The 13,224-nt window shown below is 39.1% G+C and overlaps 1 long non-coding RNA gene across 2 annotated transcripts in view; it reads right to left on the minus strand.

Annotated features, from left to right (window-relative positions):
• Positions 1–11,333: 11,333 nt before the first annotated feature.
• Positions 11,334–13,224, minus strand: part of LOC137156562 (uncharacterized) — a 109,642-nt gene continuing 107,751 nt past the window's right edge. For both annotated transcript variants that reach the window (XR_010920818.1, XR_010920819.1), the window contains exon 3: positions 11,334–11,456. This is a non-coding gene — a long non-coding RNA (uncharacterized lncRNA). The remainder of the gene's footprint in view (positions 11,457–13,224) is intronic.

Consider the following 13,224-nt stretch of genomic DNA (forward strand, 5'->3'; position numbering starts at 1 on the left):
TTCGACCTCTAAGGTGTAAAAACTTGGTATCATGGTTGATGCTGAGTCAAAAATCAGAAATTCATGTGTTATTCTCTCAGACATATCCATAGACTTATTGCTGTGTTGTAGCAGGAAGTTATAAATATTTTTGCACATATTTTTTCATCTAATTGCAGTGTGTATAATAAATGCACATTGATTTTCCAGCAACAGTAGCTTTTTCTCTGTCACTTGCAGCTTTTTTGATAATTCCAGTTGGCAGGATTACATCTGGGACTAAGCTTTTTCTCCATATCCCCTCCACCCCCATTGAGAATTTCATCAATTCCTCTAAATTGGGACATAAATATTAAAATTTCTTCAATTATTCACAGAACCTTTCATTGCCTGACTCCTAGTTCCCATAAAGACTTTTTGGTACCTCAGTGCTAGGTACGCATTGTATATTCTGCTTTAAGCAATCTTCTAATCAATAGGGAGAAATCCTTTCATTTTCCCTTCATCTGCAAAACTAACTCCAATCAAGGACATTGTTAAAATCAAAATCCAGCACAAATATTTGTGATTTATTTTTTTGTTGCATAGATCATCATGGGTTGCTTTACCTGGAAGTTACTGTACTGATTCATGAGTGGAAGCTACTGCCCAGTATTAATCTCTTGTCTTCATTGCAAAGGTAACTCAATTTATAACTCCACTGTTGCCTGTAACTCAAGTTATGTCCACACACAAAACCCCTTAACTCAATTGTGGTGGAGCTTTAACTTGAGTTGACTGGCCTGATTTGGGGTACAAGCTACAACTCAATTGATCTGAACTTGTCAACTGCTAACACAATCACTCTACAGTGTGGACACAGGCTAGCGCCACTCAAGTGCTACTGGTCCACCAGTGCCTTAAAATCATAGAAAATTAGGGTTGGAAGGGACCTCAGGAGATCATCTAGTTCAACCCCTTGCTCAAAGAAGGACCAACCCCAATGAAATCATCCCAGCCAGGGCTTTGTCAAGCCAGGCCTTAAAAACCTCTAAGGATGGAGATTCCAGTGCCTCCCTAGGTAACATATTCCAGAGCTTCACCACACTCCTACGAAACTAGAAAGTTTTTTCTAGTATCCAACCTAGACCTCCCCCTCTGCAACTTGAGATCATTGCTCCTTGTTCTGTCATCTGCCACCCCTGATAACAGCCTACCTCCTTCCTCCTTGGAAACCCCCTTCAGGTAGTTGAAGGCTCCTATCAAACACCCCCTCACTCTTCTCTTCTGCAGACTAAATAAGCCCAGTTCTCTCAGCCTCTCCTCTTAAGCCCAAGGCCCCTAATCATTTTCTTTGTCCTCTGCTGGAATCTCTAGTTTGTCCACATCCTTCCTATAGGGAGGGACTCAAAACTGGACACAATACTCCAAATGTGGCCTCACCAGTAACGAATAGAGGGGGATAATCACTTTCATCGATCTGCAGCAATGCTCCTACTAATGCAGCACAATATGCCGTTAGCCTTCTTGGCAACAAGGACACAATGTTGACTCATATCCAGCTTCTTGTCCACTGTAACCCCCAGGTCCTTTTCTGCCAAACTGTTGCTTAGCCAGTCCGTCCCCAGTCTGTAGCAGTGCATGGGATTATTCCGTCCTAAGTGCAGGACTCTGCACTTGTCTTTGTTGAACCTCATCAGATTTCTTTTGGCCCAATCCTCTACTTTGTCTAAGTCACTCTGTTTCCTATCCTTACCCTCCAGTGTATCTACCACTCTCCCCAGCTTAGTGCCATCTACAAATTTGCTGAGGTTGCTGAGGTTGCACAAGATGTTGAACAAAATTGGCCTCAGCACTAATCTCTGGTGCACTCTGCTTCATATCAGCTGCCAACTAGACATCGAGTTGTTGATCACCCGTTGACCCTGATGATCTAGCCAGCTCATCCAACCCATACTCCTTTAATTTGCTGATAAGAATACTGTGGGAGACCATATCAAAAGTTTTGCTAAAGTCAAGTTATATCACATCCACCACCACATGCCCACATCCACAGAAACAGTTATCTCATCATAGAAGGGAATCAGACTGGTCAGGCATGACTTGCCCTTGGTGAATCCATGCTGAAAATTCCTGACCACTTTCCTTTCCTCAAAGTGCTTCAAAATGGATTCCTTGAGGACCTGCTCCATTATTTTTCCAAGAACTGAGGTGAGGCTGACTGGTTTATAGTTCCCCAGATCCTCTTTCTTCCTTTTTTGAAAGATGGCCACTATGTTTGCTTTTCTCAATCATTTGGGATCTCCCCCAGCCACCGCGAATTTTCAAAGATAATGGCCAATGGTTCCGCAATTACATCTGCCAACTCCCACACACTCTTAGATGTATTGCATCCAACCTAATGGACTTGTGCATGTCCAGTTTATCTAAATAGTCTTGAACCTATTCTTTCACAGCTGAGGGCTGCTCACCTGCTCCCCATACCGTGCTGCCCAGTGCAGTGGTCTGGGAGCTGACCTTGTCTGTGAAGACAGAGGCAAAAATAGCATTGTGTACTTCAGCTTTTTCCACATCATCTGTCACTAGATTAACTCCCCTATTCAGTAAGGGCCCCACACTTTCCCTGACCTTCTCCTTTTTGCTAACATACTTGTAGAAACCCTTCATATTACCCGTCATGTCCCTTGCTAGCTGCAACTCCAGTTGTGTTTTGGCCTTCCTGATTTCACTCATACATGCTTTCGCAATAGATTTATACTTCTCCACAGTCATTTGTCCAAACTTTGTCCCATGGCATTTCTTTGGTTACACAGCTTTACAGGCTGTCCCTCATATAATGCAGGTTTAGTCACATAACACAGGACTGTTTTACTTCCCATTACCCAGGAGTGGAGTGATTCAGGCTTATGTGAATGATTCTGGACTCACTGAGCAAGCTCAAAAGATTTGCATATGAATGCATGCACAGTCCCACAGTAATTTGCTTAGAGGGACAGCACTTGTCTCTTTCCCTTTTTTGGCAATGTGTATGGAGTTAGGCTGACATCCAGCCTTGTAAGAATTGCTGCATGGTCACCTCAGTGGGTAGCGGGATATGTCCAGTTGGAGAGCGTGGGTGCAGAGGAGATCCTGGGCTCCCTCTGAACCATTCTGCAATGCCCACTATGAGTGTTTTTATATTGGGTTTTTGTCTTTGCGCCCACAGAAAATGAGCCTCTCTATTGGTGCAGAAGTTGTCCATGATCATCTGGGGCAACATGTTGTTTTACCTGTTCTTTGAACACAGCCTTCAGCAAAGTGTGGCATATTGCTGCTCAGCCCCAGGAGAAGGGCAGGAAGCATGGCTCAGGGAGCTCATGGAGCCATTGTCCCCCCCTACCTGCTATGGGGTAATAATTTGCATGTGGCCTACAAGCCACAATTCCTTCCCTCTACTGCTCTAAGGCAGCACAGCATTGCTCTGCTGTGTCCTAGGAATTCAGTCTAGCCCCTAGCCAGCTGTAGGACCAAACAATATGAGGGATTAGGTTTTCAATTCAAGATTTTACCTTACAGTTTAACTTGGGAGAAATGAATGTGTTGTAGCTCTATATATCTATGTGTTTGCAAAACAATATTACAGCATGCAAAGTGTGATGGAGTCTAAAATAAACCTAATAAAACAACAATAGATTTTAAGCCTTCTTAATTTGTCTGGGTGGGTGAGTATTTTCACAATGAAAGCCTACTGAAAACGTGGCAGATTTCTAAATGCTGAATTACAGTGTTTAGTTCATGAATGACAAGCATGATATTTTCAGTATTTGCTCAATCACAGTAACTGGCTTGCCACTGCACTGTTCAATCTGTAATACCTGCAACAGAGAAGAATGGTGTTTCATTGCTATACAACCCGCTAAAACTTTAGTTGTCATTTGGTCCCATGTTTAAATAAAAGAAACTGTGTTGTTACCAATTTCCCATTAAAAATATTAATTTTCCTTTTGGACAACAACATTCCTATTTTCCCTCCAGCATAGTAGTGGGAACAATCTGTTCTTTTTGAACTGGTTAAAGATTCTTAGAAGCAAAGATAAATCAAAAGTACTAGTAACAAGCATTTAGATCCCCTGTCAAAATCTATAGTGCTGAAATATGATACAGCAATATGGCTGACAGCTATGTCTTATCTTCAGACAGAAGCCAAAAACAATAAATCCAAAAAAGAGTAGGCAGTTTGTGCCTATTTGCTTTTCCCTGTTCATAACCATTCTGTGATTCTTAAGCCCTTCTCAAATATCATGGTGCTTACTTTATAATATTTATATTATATAAATAATTTAAAACTAATTCATAATTAATAATGTATTAATTATATTAATTTATAATAAAATGTTGCAATTACTATTATAAATGGTTCAAGGAGTACCTTGAGTACTAAGTAATAGGTATAAGTACAGGGCAAGATTTTAAACAGATTGTTTACATGACATAACTCAACAAGTGACTCAATTTAACATTTATATATTTATAATTTATATAATTTATATAATATGCCTCAGTCCTCCATCCAGTCAATGGGATTTTTAACACCTGTTTTAAAGGGAGTTGATCAGCCCCCTATGTAACTTTTAATGTGTCATTAGAATTTCTAAAACTAATATTGACACTTTTTCCCCAAAAAATAATTCTTAATTGACAAAACATATGCAATTAAATACAATTGGACTAGAAAATGATGATATCTTAATCAATGTATGCAAAACAGAACTAGAGATCAAATATTTAGTCTTGTTATGGTTATTGATTTTTATTTTCCCTCAGTAATCTCAAGAGAAATTAGAAGAAAAACTGCAATCAAGTTAATAAAAAATAAATAAATCAGAGCCCTCTGGAAAAATATGTTGTTTTACACTGAATAATCTCAAATAGGAACTTTCCACAATATGAACTTTTAGGATTATATTAATTTTTTTGGATTATGTTAATTTGAGATTAGTACATTTGGCTGTAAAATGCATTTCTTATTCTTGTTCATATTCATGTGTGATGTAGTATTATCCAATCAAGCCATTTGCTTATGGGGGAGAAAAGTGTTAAAGAAGCTTTACTCAGTAAAAGCAATGGATGTGTGAGATGGGGTGTACCTGCCCCTCCTGCCAGAGGTGGAGCCCTCAGATTCCTCAAGGGCCAGAGTGGCCCCTCCCTGTCACGTATGCTGCACATTCCTTGGTAGGAAGCGGGGGTTAAAAGCTCAGCAGAGGCCCTAGCATGGGGTGGTACAATAGAGGAGAGAGACTCCAGAAGGGCTACAGCCCCTGTCATGCCCAGAAGGGCTTCAGGACTGCTGACTTGTCCTGAATACTGTTTTGCTGAGTCCTGCTATGCCCAGAGGGGCCTCAGGATGGCTGTAGTGCCCAGTGAGATGGTTTGTGGAACCCTGCCACTCCTAGAGAGGATTCAGGGCTGTTTTACTGCCCAGCGCTTCTGTTTTGAAGCCCTGCCATGCAGCCAAGGTGGGTTGCTGGACCCCACCACACCAGAGGAGCTCGAACAGTAGCATGTGAGGCAGCCAGAGGCAATGTGAGACACTTCAGGGCTTGCATGGGGCAGGAGTTGCACTAACACTCCTCTCCCCTCAGAGGGAGCCCCAGGCACTATCTGTCACAATGAGACCGTGGTTAAATTGAGGGTTTGGGCATCTCTCTGTGAGACTAAGGATTAAGGTTCTTGTAACCATATATTAAAGTTCAATCTCATACGTTTGTTTTGGAATAATCAGTTTTTCACCCCCTTTCTTGGTGATATGGAAAGAACTTAATACTTTTTAAACAAGTTTCCACTGGAAGTTGAGCGGAACTGAAGGAGACCTTTAAAATCCATTGTATACTGCGATCGGTACTGAGAATCAGGTACAGATAACTCTCTGTTAAGAAGAAATGTTAAAGGAGGTGTGGGGGAATAAGTACCTGTTTCTGCTGACTTATTCAACACCAAACAGTGAGAGGTATTGCATTTAGAATTTGAATGTAATAATTGCACTGCCTGAAATGGGGAATGACAAAGGTAAACAGCAAAGTCCATAAGTTTGCACACTGTCACACTGATTGATATTTACTGCATTATGATTCAATGGTTGTATGCAGAAGCCATCTTTAAAAAAAGAAAAAAAATAAGCCAATTTAACAATTGGTCTGCATTTCAAGTGTTGCCTCTGCAAATTCATTCAAGGGATGAAGGTCCCAGTGCAACTGAGGTTTAGGAAACTTCTTGCCTACTGGGATGGAGTCAGCGCCCTTTCATTACTTGAGTTGTTTGGAGCTGAATTTGTAAGAGGCCTGCGCAACTTCAGACACCTCATTTCTTTCCCCTTAACCAAGAGTTGCGTGAGAATAGGATCTTGAGGAGGAGAGTAGATGGTGTGAACACGCACTAGTAGTACTCCTGGAGAACCGCCATTGCTATGTCAAGTAGCACTCTTATTTTTCTATGAGGTGGCCTCTGCAAATTTGCAGTTGTTGAAATATGATGAGCAATTCAAAGGTGGTCTGGGGATTTCTGATTTAACAAGGATTACAGAATCTCTCTCCCAAAATGAGCATCGTATGTCAGTGCCAAAATGAGAGAGTAATGCTGTATAAATATGCATGTCGAGTTCCTGGTAGAAGCCCTCAGGATTTCTGTGAAGGAGGCATGCCATCAGTGCTATTTAAGTTCTGACAGGGATCTTCAGGACCATGAAGTGATGAGTGACCTGCTATCTAATAAATAACAGCTCTCAATGCACAGCGTAATATACTTAAATACTGAGTAAAAAAATAGTACTTACTTTACACTGGCCCCCAATGCTATGAAATATTTTAATGATTTCCTAAGTGGGTTAGTCCTAGCCAAATAAATCCTCAAAGACTTGTTGGTATCAATGATTTGAGTTTAGTTTCCTCTGGATGAGAATCAGGTATTTAAGAACATAAGAATACCCATCCTAGGTCAGACCAATGGTCCATCTAGCCCAGTATCTTTTCTTCCAACAGTGGCCGATACCAGATGCTTAAGAGAAAATGAACAGAACAGGGTAATTTCAAGTGATCCATCCCTGATGTCCAGTTCCAGCTTCTGGCACTTGGAGGTTTAGGAACACTCAGTGCATGGGACAGTATCCCTGACCATCTTGGCTAATACCCAGTGATGGACTTACTCTCCAGGAACTTATCTAATTCTTTTTTAACCCAGTTCTACTTTTGGCCTTCACATCTTCCACTGACAATGAGTTCCACAGGTTGACTGTGCACTATGTGAAGTACTTCTTCCTTACGTGTATTTTAAACCTGCTGCCTAATAATTTAATTTGCTGATCTCTGGTTTTTGTGTAATGTGAAGGGGTAAATAACACTTCTTTATTCACTCTTTCCATACCATTCATGATTTTACAGATCAATTTTTTTTCTAATTCTAATATATCAGACCTGCTCATGGTATTCAAGGTTTGGGGATGCATTTCATCCTTCTGATTGCTCCTTTTAATTTCCAATTAACTAGCTTCCTCATTTTTGTGCAGTTCACTTTTTGAAGTTAAATGCTACAGTGGTGGGTTTCTTTAGCATTTACCCCCTGCAAAGATGTAAAATTTAGTTACATTATGTACATCCTAACTGGATCACAGGATCTGCTCTGAGTTGAATATAGCTGAACTGTCAGTAATAGCAACCTATTACTGACAGTTCAGTTATATTCACCTCAGAGCAGATCCTGTGATCCAGTTAGGATGAAACTTGCCTCTCATCTTGTGGTTTCCAGGACGAGCTGCTCTAAGACACAGTCACTAATATATCAAGACATTTTATTTCTGCATCCCTTGGTATTAATTTGAGGTGAGGCTATAGGACCACTTTATCTCTATAGGATATGATGAAAGGAATAAAGTCTATGATTGACTCACTCTTCATAAATTTGTAACTAGTTTAAAATGCTGTTACTGGCAACACCACAACAGTACCCTGCACTGTGCTTAAGAGGTAAATTTATTGGTCCTGTGTTAAGGTCTCACTGATTTTCTGACCATTGAGAAGCAGCTAACCAGACCATTAAGAAATCTTGTGATAATCAAACTGCCTGCTGATAACTGAGATAGCTGCAATTGGAAAGGGGGGGGGGGGAGAAGAAAAGATTAGTGCACTTTCTGTTGGACTTAAAATTCAAAAGAGGAGGAGGTGGATGCAAACCAGGAGGACACATTGTCATCTGCTATCTACAGACAAAACCTTTTTAAGTTCACTTCTTTTCAGAATAGGTGGCTTCTGTTTCTAGACTACAGAAGAATCTCTTCTATTTTCATGGAGAATATCAGGTACAAATAGTTAATGTCCTGTGATACAAACCCTGAAGTGGAATGACTGGATTGGGATGTGAGATCATACTCTCTTTCTGAGTTAGCAAGTCTGATGATAAAGGTTCTTGAAACAGGGATTTCTGTGAGAGAGCCAAGAAATCCATATGTCGTCATTGTCTGGTCAGTACTGGAGGAAATAGTATGATCTCGTTCTGTCTCGTAGCTGTTTGGAGCACTAGTGGGATGCAGGGAAAGGTATAAAGAAACACTTTACTCCAGTCTACCAGAAACATATTTGCGACTGCGTCTTTGTCTATCCCTGCTCTGGAGCAGAACTGAGTACCTTACATACTGTTGCTTATTAGAAAGAGGTGTATGGAAGTTTGGCCCCACAGAAACCAGAACAGGAGGAGAGGAAGCAGGAATCTTTGGGACTGGCAAAACTAGAGGCAACCCAGTCATGCAGACCTGGGCCTATGCTGTTGTTTCTTCCTTTTATGCTGACAGGTGTACACATACATTTTAATTTAAAAAAAAAGGGAATAAATGTTTGACATGTGCATGGATTTATTTTATAGGAAAAATCAAAATTGCATTGCTGCAATAGGCACCATATCTTTTAAAATAACATATTGGATTGTGATCTGCACTGTATATTTATTAGAGAAATTAATTTTAATAATTTTCTTTATGTATACACAAATGAACTAAACTAAAAGACAATGATTTATAGCACTAATTTCTGTTAATATTCTTTCAGTAAAAATACTTATATAAAGAATATTCATATGAAAGCTACATTAAAATACTCAACTCTAGCTAAAAAAAACTCTTTGTAAAGGAAACTTAAGGACTTCTGATTTATTAGTACTGTACTAATAATTCAGGTGAACCTTTTTTATATTACCTCTTGTTTAATATCATTAATGTAAGAGATTTTCATTTCCTGTCATCAAACATATGCAAAACTCAGTGTGTGAACTGATCCTTCTACAGTTACTTTTTGTTAATTGTGATATTTTGCAGACAGAGGGCTAGAACCGTATCTGGTATAAATCAGCTGAACTGGCCGTATGTCTGCTTAAAAATTGTTCCATTTCCTTTACATTTTTACCAATAGGCAGTAAAGAAAAATCCTCCGAAGTACAAAATGCTGTATGGCTTATCTGCGGCTCTCTCTGCAATTTTGAGCTGAAATGATTTTTCAGAACATACAGTTATTTAAACGAATAATTTAATTCTGAGATAGGGAAATTCCTACAACATGTACTTTCCTATGCCTGCTTGCCAGGACAAACATGATTTGGTGTCTCAAGGTAGAAATATTGTGCCAATTAAAACTTTATTTGTGTGATAGTGCTTTGCACCATTTCCAGTGAAGAGCTGTTTAATCATTAAATAAATTACATTTTTTTCCTGTACAGCTGTTCAGAGAATGCCTATTTCATTTTGTTCTCTCTTTCACATAGATATGGAATGGACAGGCTCAAGCTGGAGTATAAAATATCAGGATAACACCCTGATCTTGCAACTGACAGGAAGCAAGTGAATTATTGTGCCTGTACAGTCTCATTGCAACCAACTGACAGTCTGCCCAGAGATTTTAGGTTTTATCCTTTTCCTCCATTTCAGTCTCTTCAAGGCCACCGCCCACTAAGGTGGTTAGCAGAGAAATACTAAGAGACTGTACCAGGTTCTCTCCTCACCATTAATATCTGAAAAAGCTCCCCTGATGATTCCATTGATGATCCCCTGATGATAATTCAGCTAGGAACCAAGAGATTGAAAAAGGACACAGGAAAGAGCAAAAAACCACCTCCCCAATGAGAACACTGCTGTCCCAAATCCCATCCATACCAAGTTCTCCTTTGCTTCCTTGGTCACCGTGGGCCCTTTTGCTCTCCTTACTCATTGTTTGCTCTTAGCATTATGATACCATGCTACTTACTGATATTTTATCTGGTGTATTACAGATGGAATGTCCAGAGTGTGTGTGTGTTCTCACTAAAGCCACTGTTCAGAAAAAAAAAGTTCTGGACAGCATTTAAGTAATTTGCTGAATCGGGTTTAACCACGTACCTAACTTTAAAAAGGGAGCAGACTTACTGAACTCAGGGGCTTAAATGATGCCTTGAAGGATGTACTTCTGCATTTTCCTGAATCTAGCCCAAATTGCATAGAAATTAGGAAGCAATTTGTTTTATTTTTGTTCATTTGATAAAGTACTTTGGGATAAATTTACTGAGGAACAGAAAAATCTGATCTATAAAGGCCAAAATTTTCAAACTTGGGTGCCTAAATTAGAGTAATAAACAGAGGGCTCATAAGTAAGTAATATTCCTCCGTGGCATTTTATCTCTTGGTTTAAAGGATATCATCCTCTATTGAATTTAATAGGATTTTTCAAGATGCAGCTTGAATAGAAGAATACTTTTATGGGTATCTAACCTTTTTTGGCATTTAAGCTCTTACTATAAAATATTAGTACACACTAACAGTTTAATCTTTAGCATTATTTCCAAAGAGAAAAAAGTTAGAAATTATACTAATACACTTTGCAGTAGCATATTTACTTATTTATGCCTTGATTCAGCAAAGCACTTGAACATATGCTTAACTTTAAGAACATGCTCAAATCCATCTTAAGCCAGCAAAACCCTTAAGTACGTGATTTCAGTCCAATGGACTTCAGGTGAGGTTTATGCACCTGCATAACAGCTTCGTTTAATCAGGGCTATCGAGGGGCAAATCCAAAGTTCAGTAAAGTCAATGGGACTCCCATTAATTTCAATGAATTAATTTGGATCAGGTTTGTAATGCTATAAAATCACTAAATATTGTGGTTTAATTTATAGATTAAGGCCCCTTTGCATTGTTCTGGCTGTGTCAAAGGACATTCAGGAAGGTGTCAGAGTAATGTGGATGTGTATTTTCACCGACATGGAAGCTTCTTTGCACCTCCAGGGTAGTGTAAAGAGGCTTTAGTGTAAATGCAAATCAGACCCTTCAGCTTTGAACTAGAACTATCATGATTTCTTTTGGTGAGAGAATGAACTATAACCTAGATGACCTGTCTTTAATTACATTTTATACTGGAGAGCCGCAAGAGGCATTACTGTAATGTCACTGACCCCATTCACTTTCAACGCAAGAACAGCAGAGTTGATCCAGTCCAGTAGATTCATTTTCTCTGGGGATTAATCAGAAAAAAGGTACAGCTGAGGTAATGTGGGGCTCTCTCCTCCCCCCCCCTCCCCAGTCCCCAATTCCATTTACAGGGGATAAGGTATGGAATCATAGGCAACTTCTAACCATGGCTACAACTTCATACTACCATCATTTAGCTCTCATAGGAAACAGATTTTATAAAGGAGTTCTGTTCAACACCTATTTTCCTTCACTTAGTGGGAAGTAAAAAAGGATTTATCATTGTTTTTTGTAGGACAGTAGCTTCTGGAAGCCCAGAGTGAAATGGGTGTCCTATGGTGCTAGGTGTAGTACGACCACATAGTGAATGACAGTTCCTGCTCCAACACTGTCAAGTGCAGAAAACTGAGGTTAAGAGGCTTGTCCAAGGTCACAGAGCAAGTCAGTGGCAGCACTAAAAGCCAGGTCTCCTGATTCGCCGATAAGATCTGTCTCCAGTAGATCATGCTGCCTCTAAAGAGCTGAGTTGGAAGATTTAATAGGGCAGTTAAAACTTTTCCATCAGCATTAAGTGAGAGAGCTGGGGTTTTGGATAAACAAGTTTTTCTGCTTTCTGTAGAAACTTTAGATTTTTGTCAAGAAACCCCAAACACCTGAAAAACAAAATATTTCAGTTTTCAGCTATATTATTTTGGGCTTTTTTGGTATTTTTGGAATTTCTGCCAATAAATTGAAATGTTCAGTGAACTAACCTCCCAGTTTTTGACTAGCTCTAAGGTACAGCTAAGGCCGGCTTATTTTCATTCATTGCAGAAAGATAGTTTACCAGAGAAACATTGATTAAACATTTGGTTTTAGTAGGGGAAAAGTAGATTCAATGAGATGGAAATAATCCCAGTTCATAAGAACTGATGCATGGCCATTTACTGAAACTGGCTTTGAATAGCAACCATTATCAGAGTCATTAAAAAAAATTAATTTTCTATTTCACATTTCCTTATGAAAGTATAAAACATATCCAGTTTCGAGATTCTAGGAGATGTGGCCCTTTATTTCAATGCAGAAGTGGATCTTACTGAAAATCACTTTTGAATTTTATCTAGAAATGATAATTGCTTAATAGAGAAAAGATATCAAGTGATTAGATATTCTCACTTCATTCATATATCTAAGTGAATGAAGGAGAAACAGTGATAATCCCATTCTGTATTTAAAGAAAAAAGCATATTTATGTAAAAAAATTGAGCTACCATGTTTTCCTTTTATTCCCTTCAGTTTATGTCTGGTTATTTTGCAGAGGAACTGGTCAGATTCCTAACTGTCATGCAATCTATCTCTGCTGACCCAATAGTTAAGGCTAGTCAAAAATTCTGTCAAAACCCAACTTTTCATGTAAACACAATTTTCAATTAATGAAAATGTTGTGAAGAGTCTGCTTGCTGCATAAAATTTTGTTTCTCCATCAAAAACAAACAAACAAACAAAAACACCCTACCCCAAACACCTGAAAACCAAAAAGCTTTCAGCCAAAAACTGAAAGATTTTGGTTTGGATACCCACCCTGGTATTCTATGGGAGTTGTAATTTGATTTCCTCATGTACTGATTCTCCTCCAAAGGCACAACTCGGCAGCCATTCTACATCTCTCATGATGCACCTCCACGATCACACATAGTGTAATTGTATACTATTTAATGCAACATATACCATGTAAGATGTTTTTGGAATGCTCATGATATACTGAGCATTATTGTTATAGTAACATGTCTGTTGCAATGTCATGTGTATGGTTATGAGGCTCCGCTATGTAA

Source organism: Emydura macquarii, unplaced genomic scaffold (assembly GCF_026122565.2).
Source record: "Emydura macquarii macquarii isolate MOO-44397 ecotype Brisbane River unplaced genomic scaffold, CSIRO-AGI_Emac_v2 contig_1451, whole genome shotgun sequence".
In the NCBI taxonomy this organism is placed as follows: domain Eukaryota; kingdom Metazoa; phylum Chordata; order Testudines; family Chelidae; genus Emydura; species Emydura macquarii.